The sequence below is a fragment of the Falco rusticolus genome, chromosome 7 (genome assembly GCF_015220075.1).
Source record: "Falco rusticolus isolate bFalRus1 chromosome 7, bFalRus1.pri, whole genome shotgun sequence".
Taxonomy (NCBI): Eukaryota; Metazoa; Chordata; class Aves; order Falconiformes; family Falconidae; genus Falco; species Falco rusticolus.
Window position 1 is genome coordinate 55471922 of NC_051193.1, and position 20042 is coordinate 55491963.

General features: G+C 37.5%; 1 protein-coding gene across 4 annotated transcripts in view; it reads right to left on the reverse strand.

Annotated features, from left to right (window-relative positions):
- Positions 1–20042, reverse strand: part of SPRED1 (sprouty related EVH1 domain containing 1) — a 59626-nt gene that overhangs the window by 26899 nt on the left and 12685 nt on the right. The window lies entirely within an intron of this gene.

Here is a 20042-nt window from a genome sequence, read left to right on the forward strand (position 1 = left end):
TTGAATATTTTAGAAACCGCTGTCAAATCCACTGCATTAGTGCAAGAGCCAAAATAAATTTCCCCAACAGGTAATATTTAATGAATAATCTCTTAAACTGAAACGAAACAGTTTTTCCAGACAACCACTCTGTAAATTAACTAGACAGATACGTAACCGCACTTGCAACAATGCCAAAGACTACAAAGATATTACGCTCAGTTTTGTGTTTTTATTGTTGTTGTTCATTGTACCTTAATTTTTTTAAATATATATTTTAAAGGAACTCACAACTGTTAACAATAGCTATTTTTAGTAACAATGTAAGCTGGTTTGCAATTACCCACAAAGCAGCAGCAGGACTTAAGAGTGACTTCCATTTCCCAGAATCCCTGCAAACAAAACAGCATCTGTCTGTCACACTACTATACTACTGAAACCACCCAGATGTCCTTGTATCTCTAAGCACTATAGCCCCATCTACTTCTGGGAATTTTGGAACAAATTGCTAAACTGCTGGTGTAGCTTAGCTGTGGGAAAAAGGGCAGACAAGGCTACAGTGTTTTCCAGCACCACCTCTACAGCCTAAACATTTTAACCGTACTCTTACATTGTTTAGCAGCTCTATCAGGAATAACTGAACAAATAAAACCAATCAACAGGGTGATCAGCTGAGCATTGCTCTTAGGAAAATTCTACTAGCTACCACAAACATGTTAAGTATAGCAAGAGCAACAGCATTGCCAACAGCTGGCTCAGACCTATTGCATCGTATCTAACCGTTCCTGAGATGTCCTGATTTCAGTTGTGTCCACTGGAAACTCCTGAGGCAGAGGAAGGTATACAGGAAAAGCCAAATGGGATTCTGTCCATAGGAACATGCTGCTTCACAAGTCAGTGCTGAGCACCAGTGAAAATCGGAGACAACCACTCTGGAATCCAAGATCAATTCCTAACAATTATGGAAACAGATCTCTCTGAGTGCCTCAGGTAAGGAGATGAGTACGGCATTCTTATGTGATTACAGTGACTTATAGATTGTGATGAAGCAGGGGAAGAAAACCAAAAGTTATCTACAGTGTTATTTTCCCCTAGTAGTTCAGAGCTACTGAAAAGTACAGCATGTGTCTGAGTGGTATACCTACTAAACTTGAAGTAATTTTAAGATAGAATAGCATATTGTGTAAAGTTTCATTCTAAAAATATTAGCACATGAAGATGACTCCTGTACCAAAACCAAAAGCTGGAGTGGAGTTAACTAAGAAGCCTGAGAAAGCATTAGGGGGCAGAAACAAAGGGCTAGAAACTTTAAGTGGACAGGAAAGATATACGACTTGCAGTCCTTTGCCACTATCAACTTTATTTTAAGAGCATCAAGCATTAAAATCTGACCACAGGTTTTAAAGGTTCTCTCCTCCCTCCAAAAGCTGTGTATTTATATCATTGTAATGCTCTTGGGCCCAAACTGACTTATGACCTGGATGACCAAACTGTTGTTCGAGCCCAGGAAGCACTCCACTGACCTCAGCTGGCTGGGATCTTCAGCTCAGCAACTAATGAACAACATGAACAATCCTGCTTTTGATGGCTGGGTGGAAGAACAACTTTAATTTCAACACTCCAGCTTTTTTTGGTAAAAAATAAGTTACCTTGGTAATATGGGGTATTTCTTACGTGTAATATTAAGCCAATTAAAGACACCAAACGTTATTACAACATTTGTTCTTTCTTCCATTAGTGATCCAAGAGAGTGAAGGTTAAGAATTTTCTGCCAAAGTATTTTTCCCAGAGAAAAATGGGAAGAGATGTTGAAGAAAAAAATTATTGAAAAATTGAAAAAAATCATTGAAAAGATGTTAAAAAAAAGCAGCTATCTTGTTGCATTATTTATTATTGTTTATTTTAACCCAGTTTCAACAGTATGCAAATCTTCCCTCTCCTAGATTCGTATTAAACATTACAATTCTTTCATTTGTATTGCATCTTGCACATTTCTTTTTTAATATAGGACTGAAAAATAATAAGTGATCTCAGAAACATTAAGACAAGTGAACTGCAACTGCAGATTGTTTCTTAATACTATAAGGCTACTACCATCACTTGGATCTTCAAGCTGAACTATAAACTGAACCATGCCAGAAACTGACCCTCTTAGCTTCAGTAAAAATATTTAGCCTTATGTTTTTTTTCAAAGCTGGAAAGTAGATTTGCAGAAAAGGACCTCCAGTTTCACGTGGACACCAAGCTGAATGTGAGCCGGTGACACACCCTTGAGACAAAGGAAGCCAAGTGTCCTGGCCTGCATTAGGGGCAGCGTGGCCAGCAGGTCGAGGGAGGTGATCCTGCCCCTCTGCTCTGCCCTGGGGAGGGCACACCTGGAGTGCTGGGCCCAGTGCTGGGCTCCCCAGTAGAACAGCAATATGGACCTACTGGAGGGAGTCCACTGAAAGCCACTAACATGATTATGGGACTGGAGCATCTGTCATACAAGGGAACACTAAGAGACCTGGGACTGTTCAGCCTGGAGAAGACTGGGGGTATCTTACCAACATACATAAAAAACTGAAAGGAAGGTGCAGAGGATGGAGCCAGGCTCTTTTCAGTGGTACCCAGTGACAGCACCAGAGGCAACAGGCACAAACTGGAACACAGGAGGTTCCATTCGAACATCAAGAACCACTTTTTTTCCACCCAGAGGGTGCCTGAGCACTGGCACAGGTTGCCCAGAGAAGTTGTGCAGTCTCCATCCTTGGAAAAAAAATTCAAAAGCTTCCTGGACATAGTCCTGGGTAACCTGCTTTTGGTGGCCCTCCTTGAGCAGAAGGGTGGAAAAGATGACCTCCAGAAGTCCCTTCCAATCTCAGTTATTCCATGATTCTTTTATTTAATACCTTACTTCAAAGAACAGCAATTTCAATAAAAGACAACTTTATAAATATAACTAATATGGGTTAATTTATGAGAATTCACGATACTCTGAAGTAAGAGCTGTCACTGTGCACAGCTGCCATTTCAAAACTTCTGACAAGGGAATAAGATAAAGGCATTCTGAAAAATCATGACACACTGCTATGAAATTACAGTATCTCTACTGGCACACAAGTAACAGCTCCAGGCTGATCTCCAGATGTGAACTGGTCATGGATCAAGGCTCTTTACCTTTGACTGGCACTTTAGACACATACTTTAACCCCTCCAACTTCTGGTGCAATATACTTATGTGTTTGCAGCCTCACCCAAAGAGCACACATCAACCATACTTGGCTTTTTACAGTTCTTATTATCCAAACAGCTTAGCAGAAGATTTTATGATACCCAGCTAGAGAAATGCAAGCACAAGCATGCCCAGAGTACCAAAAGGTAATACCAGACCAGTGAGCTAAAGCCTATTTCAGTTGCAGGTAACATTCGTTGAGTACTGACTCAATTTAGAAAAAAAAAATAATTCACTAGTATCACATGAACATATTGGTACACTGCTGATGATATCAAGCCCTTTATTACTACAGGTTTAGAGAATGACTGCCACTGGCACAAAACCTTAATGACTTACCTACAACAGAAGGAGATGCAAACACTGTACATGAGTACTAAAGACACAACATAATTTACATCAAGAAAATGTGACAGCATACCCCATTAATTTTTATGAAATGTGCTCAATATAATTTTTTTTGCCATAACAACTACTATATAAGGCTTTGCCTACATGACTTTCTTTCTCACAATTCTTTCTCCTCACAATTATACCAGCAAATCAGAATATACACCAAACTATTATGCTGGCAGAAGGCAAAACTTTGCAGATTTTCTCCTTTAAGAGAGGCAAGAAGTATTCTTCACACTAAAGACAGGAGGTACAGCAACCACGTGCAGCTACTTATGCCTAGGAAATTTATTTTTGTGAGGCGTTTAGCAAGAAGACACGTAGATTTCCAGCAGAAACTATAGACAAAGGCTGTTACATTTAGGATACTGCTACCCATACTAATTTACTGATGAGCTTTGGACTTTGCCAAAAAACCTGTATGGGACACTCCTGCCCAAACAATCTACTTACAGAAACCTTAACTACTGAGCAAAATGACTTGAAGGGCAAATGGTGGAAGGAAAAAGCAACATGGGAAATGGTATTATGTAAGGAGGGGATAACTGGTATCCTGAAAGAGCCAAAAATACTTGATTACACAATTATTATTTAGCAGGAGAGGCTTATTAAACAAGGTGCACCTACAATTCAAAAGGGAAAATGAGACACAAATGAACATGTGTCCAGAACAGGAAACAGTCAAAACAGCATATTGCTGTCATGAAGTGTTCTCTTAGACACAACATCAGAAAAAAGTAATTAAAAAATAAGAGCACTAGAACCACATTCCTATTTGAATATGGACAACTTAAGGTATGTGACCGTATAAAGTAACTGATGCTGCAAGGAAGAATAGCTACTACCACAAGAGCTTTTGCAAAGCACAAGAACACATAAAGAATGAAGAAACTATTAAAAGGATTTGAAAACCATGAAAATTACACACAAAGTAGACATTTGACATTTATGTGAATAACATTTTAGCCCTGCTCCCCAGCAGCTCCTCTTGTTTAATAATTGTGACTAGTTCTATTACTTCTGCATGTCGTCCATAAGGACTGAATAAATGAAGTAGTATTTTAGCAGATTAAGGGAGATCACAACACATCCTTGGGTTCCACCTCTTTTAAAAAGCTGCCTTCTGGAGGTCTAAGTTGTCGTAATAGCATGGATTCTGTAACACCATCTGGTCAAGGCATATTACTTAGAAAATTGCATCTGACACCAAATAGACAAGCAAATAAAAAATCCAAACTTTTTTTCTACCCTTCCCCACTGAAGTTAAAAAGAACCAGGGCAACATTCAAAGACGGATCCGCAGGTTTTGGACACGTAGCAGAACTAAAAGAATAGTATGTACTATGTAGTTTCCCCTTTGTAAAAGCTGCTGAGATGAGCCAGATATGGAAGATGTTTTTTTAACGACTTCCACAGCTGCCTGCTTAACAACAGGGACTGCTGTTACTCTGCCGGTACCAGGGACTCCTGGATTAAATTCTATCCAATTTTAGGCAGATGAGATAACAGAATTTGAGTGGTCAGATCTTGCTACTCATATATCCCCCCAAACTGAATGGCCCTCCTCCAGAAAACACTAAATTTGCCTCATTTTTACAAGCTGACAGCCATGAACTCCAGAAATATCCACTCTTCAGCCCAGCCCAGCTTCTCCTCTCTATATACGTTCTCATATATTTTTCTTCCTCCTCACCACAGAAATTCTGAAGATCCAGAGGAATCTCTTCACTCCACTTATAGCACAGAACTGTCTGTACCCTCTTCTAATTTTGTAAAATCACCATTTGTATCGTATCAAGTAGCAATCAAGCTATTGGACACTGATGCCATGTATTAATTGTGACTTGCTTACCATGGAACATACAAAGATGAAAAATTCCACAAATAAAACAAGAGAAAGAGTTAATTTTTTAGCTAAGAAAAGTTACCATTTCTTTCCAACCTTGCAAAAACAGAGGAACATCTAAAGAAATGATGGAAGACAAGCTTTTGATTTTCTCCAGCACTTCAGCAAACTTAGGACAAGCACAAGTTTGCAGCCTAAGGCGGATTCCAGTGAAACTAAGACAACTTGACACTTCCAGTCAATGTCATCAGACAGCATCCATCCAGTCTAGAAGGAATTTTTTTTTTATTTTTTAAATGAAGCTTACAGATAGAGTTGTGCCTTTTATTTTCCTTGGAATAGCAATGATTACATAATTTATGGAACATATGATACATAATTTAAGGAAACTTTTTCAGGTAATAGTTATATCTGAATAAGTCAGAATTCTCTCTTCTCTAAGGGCCATTTTCCTTCAGTCTTACATACTTACATAGTCCCTGAGCTTCACTCAAGTATGCAAGCATGATTAGATCACCCTCGTAGTCTAAGCTATTAGTCATCTAGCCATCAAGATTAAGGATGGCAGGACTCTGGAGACTCTTAACAGGAGATGTGAATGCATTAATCAACAAGTCATTCTGTAATAAAGTTCTTGACCACTAACATAAGATTAAGGTAACTAGTACATGGAAAGAAGACCATAGTAAAATTCCTTAAGAACAATTTTAGCTACTCTAAGAAGTTATGACAAGCTGTACTGAATATGTTTTTTTCAAACAAGCACCTGTGTACCTTTTATTCCACTGCTCCTTGCATTTATGAATTGTGCTCCACAATGTTCAAAAAAGCTATTATTCTCCTCCTAACAAACCTAAGTACTTATTTAGCAAAAATAAAAGACAAACCAAACAGACCCTGCTATACTTTCTCCAACACACCAGAAAACATTGTCTCAGATTTTAGGTTTACTATGTCTGAATTTCTTTCAGGTTGTTCTGGACTATCCACTCTTTGGGACAGAGACCATCTACAATGAGCGTAATTCAATAAAGACCTGAGTGCATGCCGGTATACAGAGCTTAGCTGCTGAACTGCTACACGCTCTCATCTTTTGGCAATACATTTATGGAAGAAAAAAGCATCAGTCCCACTGAGTTTACACACCTCAAGCAACATTTGGTATTAGGTAGGCAACTACAAAATTAAAATTTTAATCTTGTCACATTAAAACAAATTTATAGAAGGTCCAGATCATTCCTGGCATGCATTTCCCACTCAGCCTGCACAGAAGAACAGAACCTGAAACCAAAAAAAGCATATCCACACTTATAAAAATAATCTTCCTTTAACTGCCTTGCTGAGTTGTGAGATTGCTGATGAATGTTGTATAAGAAATAGTGTTTTAAAACTATGTGAATTAAAACCGTAGTATCATTTGTTGGTATTGTTAAATGAAAAGCTTGACTCAAGGCTTACATTGATGCGGCTTTTCAAGGACTTTAACCTGCCCATATGAAAGTGATCTTACAAAGTAAATTATACTCCAGGAAAATCCCTAAAGCTAAATTGCTCTTTTTAACACAATAAGGAAACAACAAACATCCAAAAGGATGTTTCAAACACAAACAAATGGACAAATCATAAACATCCACACTAACAAAACAGGACTGTAAGCCAAACTGCAAAATGCTTAAAACTAGCACCAAAATCAGGATAAAAAAGAAAATCTGAACAAGCCTTAAGATAGATAGCTTGTGAACTTACAGATCTATTTTAAAGATCTATTTCAGTGACCAAAAGGAAGGTACCATTCCCTTGCTATGTGGCACCACACTTTGTGGTTTAAATCAATCATTTTGTAGTTTTAACAAACTATGAATATTCAGGATAAAAGAAATAAACCGAGACAGACAAGTGAAAGACAAACACAGAGACTTCTATTACAATAATCCACCAAAGGAGAAAATCCCAAATAACAAGATTATACAAAATGTTTAAGTGGTATGCCCTTCATATTTGCAGTATGTCAGCATGACCCATGCAACTTACATAGCCAATATACAACTGTATGATCTATGTTTGATAATCTCAGTAATAACTAGGATCCTAGCCAGCAGTCTCAAGCCTAGAAACAGATGATTCACAAGTCCTAAACTCACATCAAAAAAAGTGTAACTAAGCCTCGTGTAACTACACTCCGTGCTCCAACTACTGCTAAAGTAACACTTTTCACAAGTTTCTACAATAAGCTGTATGTAATGAATACATGGGTCAGGCAGAAACAGAGCATAACGCAAAACACACTGAAAGGCCTCTCAGTTCAAAAGGAAGATTATTTAAGTCATGTTACTTGCTGCTGTTCCAGAAGAAAAGTAGAAACTTGTAACCGACTGCGCAGAAAAAGAGTAAGAAGTATACATGCATTCCCCCCCCAAAAGTAACAAAACAAAATAGCAATACATCCACTTTCAAAAATGATAACTAGTCATGAGAACTTCTACAGTAATCACTGAATCTCTCAGTCTACTCAGTAACTGAAAAGGGATCCACCAGATACTTCTTCTTTGTTTTGGCAATGACAAAGTCCTAAACAAAGGGTTACAACACTGAGATCACGAGATGATGTAGCATTATGATTACATCTTGTAGCTTCCTCTTCGGACTTTTCAAAACCATTAACACCACTGGAAGTTATGGGTCTAGGGTAGGCCTTCACCATAAGCACAAAGTTCTGAAAAGGGCATGGGAGGCAGCGAAGTCAAACTGCACAAAGTATGTGATTAATCAAGGAAGGAAGTGCAATATGACATAATGCAAGCTCAAAACAGTTTTTAGATGTAGAATCCAAGCAAGGAGTAAAAGAAAGGTCTTTCTGCTCCAGTCAATCTGAGACAAAACTGATACGCAGGAACAACTAGGCAGATTTTTTTTTTTGGTGCAGCTCTAATATCTATGTGGCACAGTTTTATTAAACAAAACAGATTGCTATCCACCCTAAAAATGTTTCAACTAGCTATCTGCCTCTTCAATTACACAAAATAGGGTATAATAAAATACTTTATGAAATACAGTATAAAGTACAAAATAAAAAAATCTTACTAAAGTCAATGAGACACACATTAAGTAGTTCCACAAATATTTGTGTTCTTGTATTTAACAGCACTGAAAATGAATTCTGACTGCATAATTGAAGAAATACAAACAGAAAATTAAGTAGCTCTGCTTAGAGAAATAAAAGACTTTATATACCAAATAAACACAAGGAGAAATTAAACTAGTGGAATGGACAATTAGGTGTAGATGGCAAAGACCAAACTCAAGAAACTGGAATCTCAATTTGGCCATTTCCTTTGTAACCATGTGTTTTGTTACAGACTTTTCCTCTCATTCCAGCAACAGAAGAACTTCCTTTATTCATATCCTGAACACAGGGCCTACTATTAAAACAGTAAGAATTACAAATAATTTTCCCTTACAACAATGAATTTTGAGTACTTTATCTGCAATGAGACTGTTCAAATAATCCAAATAAACCAGAAGTCATTAATTTCTTTACTGGCTAAAGCAAAGCATACAGCATTTTATTATGCATCCTGAAAAGCAAGGTCAAAAGACCAATAACATATCACAAGTAACTTCTTTAGTGATGCTAACAAATAATCTCTAATTTTTGAGCCAAAATATTCAGGAATTAAGCCTAAAGTACTGTTTGTACTGTAAAAGTTCAGCTGACAATTCTATAGACTGCTCACAACCCAACATTGGGAATGCATTCATCACGTATGAGTTTTACGTACAGGATGTCCAATAGTGTTTTTGAGGGTCCTGCTACTTGACTTTGATAGCTTAACCGTTTAAGAGGCTACTGTGTTTGAAGGGAAGAAAGAATATTCCCTAGTCATGCAGTAATTCCTAGACAAAATTAATTTGCCTGTAATTTTTATCTATCCCTCCCAGTGTTACTACAGACTTTTTTACTATTATTTTAAAACTTATTGACTAAAAGAAAAATCAAGAGGGAATTGATTGTTTGACTCAAAAGATTCTAGAACCATCACTGCAATTTTAACTACCTGATGACTAAAGTAGCTCATCCTTATTTTCTTCACCCATATGTTGACTGAGAAGTGCTGTGTGACTGGTACTCAACACAATCTACCTGAGGCTTTTTGACAAAAGATGGAGTAAAAAACTGATATTGACTATTCCACATAAAAGCTGATATTTAAAGAAAAACAGCTGACACTATTGTTTCTTTAGGAAGCACACACACACACAAAAAAAACCCACAAAAAAACCCCCAACAGATTACCCAAGAGTTATTTAAGGGGAAGAAAGGGGAGCTAAAAATGCCAGAACTCAAGTAACAACAATTAAGTAATAGAAGTTTCAGAAGTCAGTGACATGAAAAGACTGGGGTGGGGGTGGGAGAATACGGCTTACATAAATTCTTCCCTACCAAGCAAATAACATTAAAAAAAAAAAAAGGGGGGGGGGGGGGTCGGGGTCAGGTAGGAGAGAGAGGAAACACCATCTCCTTCTCCAAAACAAGAAGCAGACACATGAGGAAAAACTGAGTGCTGCTCTTCAATGTTTGCAGCACAAACACAAAACAAGAGAAGCATAATCACAAAGCATATCACTGTTCAGCATGCGATTCTTAGGTTATAGCTTTCTGTGATACACTGGGTTTTTCTGCATTAAAAGGGAAGTATAAAATCTTGCAGCTGAATCTAAACTAGTAAAGATTTGATTAGATAGGTTCCAGTAAAAAAAAAAAAACAACCAAAGCACAAATACTGAAAATTTTCATTTTTAACTGTATATGGATTAAGTAATTTCCAGCAAACAGAAGCTACTGTATTACAGTCTATACCATATTGATAGTTTTAAGTTACATAAGGAGTGTAAAGAAGTCATGAAGGAGTGGAAAGAAAGGTTCAAAGAAGCACTTCCACAGTGAGTAAGCAGAGACAGATGAAAATGAAATGTATGGCAATCAGATTTCTTATCTTTGCACTGCAGCCTGATTTAAGGCTGTCCTTTAACAAAGACTGGTGAGAGAATACAACTACTGACAGTTCTACATTATCTTCTACTAACAAGTCCAAGGCAACTTTCATACCTACACTACCATCGCTGTTACAAGCACTTTAAAATAATACAATTTGGCACTATTGCCAGAAGTACTCTCCATCCTTCTCTTGCCCTGCCGGATCTCTGTTCCTGCCATGTGCTTTCTCCACCGCTTCTGCAACTTAAAAGCTATGAACACTGGGAAGCTGATGTGATCTTGTAACTGCTCAAAGCGGTTCTGGGGATTACCATACTTCAACACAAGTTCCAGGGCAGTGGCTGAAAACATGTGTTGAGCGTTTGCTTGGCCATCAGCAAGTGTTGCCAAGCTCTCATTCATGTAAGGGTTAAAGTCACAAAGCTAGCCACATTTGATCTCTTTCTGCAGTATCAACATAACTTAAGTCTTCAATTCCCCCCTCCCCTTTTTATTTTTTTTTTTTTTTGGCTTCATGCATGTGGAATGATGAGCATCAAACGTGTAACAAAGTTATGAATAGCTTTCTACCAAGAAACATATATTTTCTTTCTCTAAATTCTTACTGTGAGAGGTTTTGGCCCACTTTGTATTTAGCAAAGCCCAGTTTACGTGCTAACAAAACAAACTGAATTTCCTTATGTAATGACTGAATACACAAAGGGAAAGCCCTCCTGATTCCAGAAGATGCAAGAGGATTAATTCTGGCAGAACATAAAACAAATATTCTGAACACTGTAAAAAATTTATCCCACAACACGGTGAAAACAGAGACATAGAGAAACCACAGTTTTCAAGAAGAGATACATCACAATATGAGAATCAATTATGAGCACATGTAACCTGCATGTACCTTTTAATTTTGCTATCACTAATCCATGTAAAACCTACTATTTTCAACACTGAGATAAAATAAATGAGCACTACCTTGCCGCAGATTAAAACACTGATATCACATATTTGGCCAAACTTTTATATTCATAGTGCAGTAACTTTACAGTAAAGTAACACTAAGGATTGTAGTCCAACTTTATGAATTTAGAAGTCTGAATGCAAACTGTAATGAGACTCTGCAAGGGTTAAGAGTACTCAATCTGGATCTTTTTACTGGAAAGGAGTTATAGCAACCTCTATTTGGAAGTTTAATACATACCAAACAAATGTGATTTGTCTGAAGTGATTCATCAGCTCATTTCCATTGATGCAGAGTCACCAATATTCACGGAAATATCACCCCAAAAAAAGTTTTAAAATAGAAAAGTGGCTTTTAAGAACAACCTAGAAAAATTCCTTTGACAACTGAACACTTTCTGCTAGAAAGCATTTATTCATTTTAAGGAATAACAAAAATCAATGAAATGACTATACTGTTCATTAACTACTTGTAATGGAGACTCTTTAAATTTTAATTGAGACTAGTCAATTTACTGGTACAACACATTTTCCAAGCTGCAGTACTATTGGCATCATGAACCACTGTTGCTTGTTACCATTTTTTTTTTGTTAGTTTGTGCTCCTGCATTATTATGCCAAGCACATAAGGGAGAGGAAATACAAAACTCCCCTCTTCAAAAGAGGAAGAAGAAGAAAAAAAAAAACCAGAACCACACCACAACATGAAAACCCTTCGAGTTTTGCAGCTATTCATCCTTTAATAAGGATCATTATTTCCAGAAGGTTATTCAGTATTTGTTGAGAATGCAAGGAAATACAAAATTCATGAATTCCAAGCTTTAAACACTGGGTTCCAGTACATTGGCACTCAGAAGAAAAACAGCTTCCAGATCACACTCTTGCAAGCATTTTGACACAGACAGATGATGCATCTCTTTACAAGACAAATTAAAGAGCGATGCTCCATTGAACGGTTATACGATAGTACAGTATACTGTGCATAGCACATAAATGCTACATAGATCTCTCATTTTGTGAGCTTCTTATTAATTGCAAGGTTTTATTCATAGAAGATGTCTAAGCAGTCATACATGTACAGTTCTACTAGTGATTCAGCATCTGTAGGTCTGCAGCAAAAATTACTCAATTTTGTGGGATAATGGGAAGGCAACTAAACCTACTCACCTAAATCCAGCCTGAATGCCTACTGCTTTCTTCTCCCCCAGAACTGGAGCACAATTCTGCTACTTCCTTAACTCAAATCAGTATGCAACTGAAGCAAGCTGGTTGTGCAACCAAAACAGAAAATCCATCAACCCAAAAAGGTTATTCTGACAGATCAGTGCCCTAAATCACCTGCCATCATGTACCCCTTAAATCTAAGGCCAAGGCTGTGTAGATGAATGCAAACTATCCCTTTCAGTAGCAGCCACAAACTGTACTTCATCATCAGAAATGAAGATTTACACAACTACTTAAAGACTTCTCTAAACTACTAATTGAGTCATTGCGGAGGGGTGTGTGGAGGTGTGCACTTACATAGAAATTCATCTTTAATCCAGAGGAAAGCCATCAATGTTGTTCTCTTGTCCATACACAAATTTTAATTCTAAACAGTTTGCTTGTTTGTTTTACTGCTTTAACTCCAGTTTAAATCAGTCTGAAACTGATGCCCAGTAACATAGCTGTTTGTCCAACATAAAAATGCATTTGTTCCTTCTGTATAGTATGGGAACATATCAGCAAAATTACCCCTTTGTTTTAAGAGACCCAGAAACGAAGAAAAAAATTCTGTTGTATTTGACATATTTCTATCACTGTAGATGTATTATACATACACTTCCATCACCAGGTATGAATCTTGGGAAAGTCTCATTCAGTCAAAATACTGCTACAGTATCGTCTTCCAGATATAGCCAGTAGTGCTTACATTCAGTTCTACATAAAGTTTGGAAAAAAAACCAAACCCCAAAACAAAAAAACCTCAGAAGTTAAAAAAAGTAAATAATCAAGCAACGATTAACCCTCACACAACAAGAGGCTGAGAGCATCACAGCCTTGTTTCAGATATGAAATAAATACATTTATCATTTCAATTTGAAATTAGGCCTACAAGTCTATTTATGCATTTACTCTTGATCCTCATGTCCCAGCTTCCCAAGCAGCAGTTACATGGTTAAAACCCAATGCCTATTAGAATAAACTTCTGGTGGGAAGTGCTAAGAATTCTCCCTGCTGCCTACCAATCTATCCAGAAATCTGTTCTCACTCCTACTTCCTCCTGTCTGTTCCCTTCTAAAACAGCAGTAGGGGGGCTGGGAGTTTGCCTTTCCTCTACCGGATCACAGTTGTGTACATGAACTATACCAGACCATATGGCAATCTCTTTCAATTTGTTAGAGGCAAAACAAGCTCCCTACCAACCCAATCTGAAGAGATCCAGGTAAGTGAGAAAGTCTACAGATACCAGAGTGTTCATACCTCTGTGTCAGCAAAGACCAGTTACTAAATTCTGTCATTAAAGTAACAGGTTGGAACTATAGAAAACGTTGCTTCAAGGGTAAGAGCAGCCATGCCCATACTAACATAAGCATTTACAGCACCCTCCAGCTTCTCTCTCCACCATACACAAAACAGGCAACTTTGAGTGGTCCAAAGGAAAACCAAAGACTCAGATGCATTATTCAGCATGCAGGGAGGCTCTGACATAAATAAAATTACAGTACTGAAGAAAAAGTGCCTGTTTGATGAGCAACGCATGCAGAGAGTAAGCCTGCTTGCAGGAGAGCAAGCCTGCTTGCAGGAGAGCAAAACTGAAGAGGAGAAAGGTTGAAAGCTAAAAAGAAACCTCCATAGCTGCCTGGAAGGTGCCAGGCGGAGGCAGACCAACCAGAAATGTAGTGGAGATGGATTTTCCTTTTGTGAGGGAAAAACACTGAAGTTTTATTGAACACCAAAGTACAAAAATCCAATAGGAGAACAACCCCCAAGACACAGCACCTCAGGAGGAAATTCCACTACTCCCTCTCAGCAAAGAGTGGGTAAGTTTCTCACAAGGGCCCAACCTTTGGATACACAAAGTCATGTTTAGTTCTTCGGTAAAACTAGGATTGTCTCATCAAATACATTAGAGGAGGATTTTGCTCATTTCCTTTTCTGGAAAACAAACAGATTTTACAGAAACTTCATTTTCAATCTTATAAAATAATCATTGCATTTTACCACAGCTTGTAGCCCACCAAACAAGTTCTCGTCTAAAACGGTATGGAAATGTACACAAAATTTTGTACTAAGTTTTAGGGAACATAATTTGCATGAACATGCAATGAACTGGCTTAACAGAAAATAGCTCCCTCAGCTGGAGCTGCATAATTTTTACATTTTATTTAATTCACCTAGTAGAGTCTTTAAGTATATAACTAAATTATATTCGTATAACACCACAGCAATCTAATTTTCTTATTTTAACTTCACTATTCACTACTGTGTTTGGAAGTTCTTTACTACCACATTGATATAGTTGATTCTTGTTCTCCATAAGATACCTGAGGCAGAAAGGACCAAACTGAAAGCAGCATAAGGCGTTGCCTATTACCTGCTCCAAAGAAGCATGAAAAACACAAGAGACAGACAACTGCCAACTAGTTGGACATACATCCAGGATCTGCCTATATTAAAACAATTACAATAGAAATCAAGACTAGACCACAGTTTGCCATTGCATCATTTCCTCTTCAACTTTAATATTGTATGCAGTGTGGAGGCAGATGCAGGCCATACAGGATAAGATTGAGTAATATTCTGCCTTTAATTTATAGGTGTTAAAGCACCTGTAAGCTGCAATCACAGATCCACGACATTTAATATACTAATACCAGAAGTGTTACTGTAAAGTACCATTTGCTCCCCACATTAAGGTTAAATATTCATCCATTAAGAGATCTGAATATTTCTCTCTGTCCACACTTCATAAAAGTATATAAGGAATTAAAGAAATAAGGAGGGAGGTGTCCAAGAGATTTTAACAAAATCTCTAAGCACTGAACTAATCAAAGCACTAAACTAAGAGGAAGCCTGACCACATCTGGATTTGCCTTAGAGAGAGAAAGTCATCCTTTACTGAGACATTGCTCTAGACATGGCTAAAAATTGGCACTTCCAGAATAACAAAAGAAAACCAATTTTCTTTTCATCGATAAGCAGCTATGAAGAGAAGGCACATTTGTATTTTCTTGGTCCTGCTTTATGTCATAATTGCATGTTTATAAAGATTTAACATCCCAAAACCTTAGGAACCTTAAGGGTTCAAAGGTTAGCATGAAAAAGTTGAAGGATTATATAACTCTCCCTCATTTAAACCTTACAATGAACACTGGCAACAGGATCTCAAAGATGCTACCAGCCTATTAGATCTCAACCTTCAGAAGACAGCTATAAAAACATTAAAAACATACCCCAAATCCCCCAGACCAACCAAAAAACCCACAAAAAAATCCCCAAACCAACCCACCTTTGAAAGAAAGTTTGAAATCCATGTTTAACAGCAATGAGTTAAAATACTAAATAGTCTAGAAGTTAAAATACTAAATCTTAGAAGGGTGATACAGATTTCGGAAAGCGCATGGAACCTCTTTTTGAACAAGGTTCTCTAATTCACACTACAATAATTTAAGGTTCAGTTAGTGTCAAGCACCATTATTTCTTAAGGGCTTTTCTGAGACAGATTATATGTCAAATAGATTTAACCCCAGAGATGTAACATGATCTTATAATAGTTATGACTAAATTACAAGTTTTAAAGTAGACAGTCATCAAAGTAAGAAGAACAGGCAATCATGGATTCAGGAAATGTACATTCCCCCATAGTCAGCTAATGGCAACTTTAATAGGATGTGATGGATTTTTCTCCACCAGGAGAAAATACTGCCTGCATTTCTGCTTCAACAACCCACGCCAGCTGACTAATGGAGTTATATTTTTGTCTCGTATGAGGATGGTTACTTGCCCATCCTCTAGCAGTTGCAGAATGAAACATTAACAGCAGCTGTGGGGCGAACAGAAAAGCTGCTCTATTTAGTAGCCGAGACCCAAAGTCCAGGCCTTTCCCCTGAACAGTGGAGCCATTTTCTGTCACAGAGCGATGAAAGACACAGCACAAAAACAAGGCCACTTTAGGGCTTAAAGTAGCTAACTGAAGATACTTTTAAGGAATAATAATCTTCATGGGGAGGAAAAGTAAAGGATTCACAGAAATTGTAAATAGGGTTCTTGGACAGATAAGAGCTTTTGGGAGCTTAGAAGTTATTTGAAATATTGGTGGATCAAAACAGGTTTCTTAAAACAACTTTTATTAAATACTATTAAATGTAAAAACTCTTTACCTTGGCATAATAACAATCTTAATTGTAACAGACCAATCTTGTAGAAACACTTCTGCCACACTACTGAATAATCAGCATATGCCTGCAACCAGAAACATCTTTTTATGCAAGCACTTGAGCTTCAGTCCTGCAAAAATTTAAATACATCACTCTGAGTAGACCTACAGATCTCTGTGGAAGCCTGTACAGTTTATCACACACACAAAAGCTAACACATACTTATAACTCTTGCAGGATAATTGCTTTTGGCAGAATATAAATAACATTGCTCTAATGTGTCTCCTGCCTTAAGAACCAGGCATTCTGGTGAAGCCTGTCATTCTTCATATAAAGAGTGGCAGCTGCATAGCCCACAGAGACATTTAAACTTCTCTTTGCATTTTCGTTAAAGTTTCAGAATAGTGTTTGGGCATTCTTTAAAAGTAGCAAGAAAGCTAACAAGTAAAGCCGATAAGAATTGCCTGGAAATGGTTTCTTACTAGTGCTATGGATACCACTGGTAGGACTGGAAGCAATTCTAAACTATCTACAGCTTCCAACACTTCCAAACAGTACATCAAATAGGCTGTGGAGTTTACTAGGTATTTTTCCAGAACCTGATGCACGGGGTGACAGGACAGTAACTCAACATGAGAAGCAGTTTTAATAAAGGACTCTAATATTCACTGCTCTTAATGTTCAATGAAAAAGCTTAACAATCTGCTACAAGAAAAGCTCTTGAATAGCAAGATAGGCATCTGAAATAATTTTAGAAATGTAATGCCAGTACTTTGCCTAATTGACTTTTAAATGCATCACTAAAACTAGGCCTTAGATTTCTCTCATCAGTCTTTATCTTTTCAGCATTGTCTTACTGTCTTACTGCCTTTCATTTTAACTTCTAGCAAGTATAAACTTGAGCAAAGAAAGGGAACTTTGGTAACTGTTGATGTCACTGAGAATTAAGAGAATAGTATATATCACCTCCTGCAGCCACTACTCCTTTTGTGAGCTCCAGCTGGAACAGCAGATCTGTCTTGGCAGAAGGCCCAGATCTAACAAGGGGAAAGGAATTAATATATTTTGTACACACAGGTAGCTCTTACAGTGGGTTTACTTTTGCCCTTCCATTCCCCACCTCCCCTTATTTTCATTTGATACCTTCATCTCTCTAATCCCACCTTGAAAACACAAGAGTTCACTGATGATACTCATCACAATTTTACAGCTGAGAAAGCATTGTACACAACAAGAACAGCCCTGGTGTAATTTACTTCTAAGAAATTGTCTACAGGAAGCCCAACAACACTAATGCAATGAGGGGAAAAAGTAATTTAAAACACTCAACAGCCCTCTCAAACCCATATGATTTCACATTTACAGTTTACATTGCCCTGGTCCAAATAACCAGTGGAAATTCCTTGCATTCAGTTGATTTCTATTAAGCACATTTTGTCTGTGTACAAAATAACAGATATACCTACAGACAAATGGAACACCACAGTAAATTTTGAAGTATTTACCTAACTTTTTAATCAAGAAATCAGTCAGATGTACCTAGTGTAAAGCAGCATCTAAAAAAAAAAAAAAAAAGCAGTTTCCAAGTATTAATGAGCCAGCCCTGACTGCATGAGACTGAAGGAAGGTGACACCGGCGATCCCTCCCCACTTCATGAGGCCCTTTTCAACGCCAAAGCCCAAGAGCACCAGCAACCCCCCAATCCCCTTTCTCCTTCTGCTAAAACACCACTACAGCATCAGAAAGCAAGCAGTTGACACTGATGTGACCATAAATTCAATGCATTCCTAACAAAACTGAATTGCCAAGTCTTTCCCTAGAACCTCACTCTTCCCATTTTGTCTCATCACCTATTTCACGTGGTTCTTCGTGAGACAGTTTCAAGAAAAGAAATACCCATGCAGTACACAATGCTCTGAAACACTCCATTTAGATACTAAGACTCATTTCAAGTTCTACCATGCAAACATGAAGAGCAAACTATACCAGAATACTAAACCGAATCATCTGGCACTAGCAATTTCAGTTCACTTCAACTTATGAATGCCTGAAAACATAACACACGTATTAAGAACAGATAAGCCACTGAAAACTAAACTGCCACTTAAAGCAAAATGAAGTCCTACCGAACAACTACATGGTAAAGTTTTCTACCAAAGATTCAAGAAACATACTATATTTCAGCTCAAACTTCCTGATGAGGAAACAGATGCATATGGAATTTAACCAAGTATAGCAAGTAGAAAAGTCAAAGAGAGGATGTCAACAAGTTTCTTGAACATTTTCAAAGGGACATTTCCATTTCCAATCTCTCAGAAAGGAGAAACTGTAGCTGACTCTTTTGCAGTTTTCAAGTAGTTCTGAACCATCATCTGCCTTGTCACAAAAACTTCCCCAAACCATTTCAAACCACAGATCTGTTCTACCATTAAAAAGCAAAACAAGTGAGCAGTTAAGTTCAGTGGATTTTAAATAAATCTACTCCCACTCTCTCTCATTAAATGATCTCAACTGTAAATTTGCTTTAGATGCTTTAAGAGGTGGCTATTAACTACACTGAGAATAAGTTATTTTGTGTATCAAAATGACAGCACCAGTGCTATTTATTTAGTGAAACTGGATTTGTCAGTGTTGGCAAAATGTAGGGCCTTAATGGAATTCTTTTTATTTCTGTTTTAAATGACTTGTGTACTTATGCAACTTTAGCTTATTCTGACATACTTCACAGAAAGGATCTAAAAAAACCCAACCCAAAACCAAAAGCGCAAACCCATTCTGAACAGTTCGGTATTTCACATTATCTAAGTAGTCTATCAAAAACCATTACAACCCCCCCCCCCATTGCACACATCAGTTATATCACTTGGGGGAGGGAGCATTTAAAAAGAAGTTCAGATTTACATCTCTTAAAAACACCTACAGAATTAGGAAGATTTGCTTGTGAAGTACCCTTCTTTGCATAGCTGTACAAAGGAGCAAGCATCAACTTCCAGGCTTTCAGAGCTACAGACAGATAATTTCATCCAATCCCAAATAGTATCGGTAATACTGAATGCAACTTACTTCCTGTGGATCCTGGACCCTTACTTGGCAGCAGCCTCAACCACCACACTAAGCAACTGCTGCTGCAAGGTTACATATTAAAATGAATAAACCACACAAAAAACATTTTCCTTCTTGAAGGAAAAGGTATATAATGGAGCTCAAGAGAATGAAGATGAATGAACAGAAGTTTTAAGATTAGGAAAAAACAAACCTTAAAAAAAAAATAGTAATATATAATCCTCCCTACTTCTGTTGTC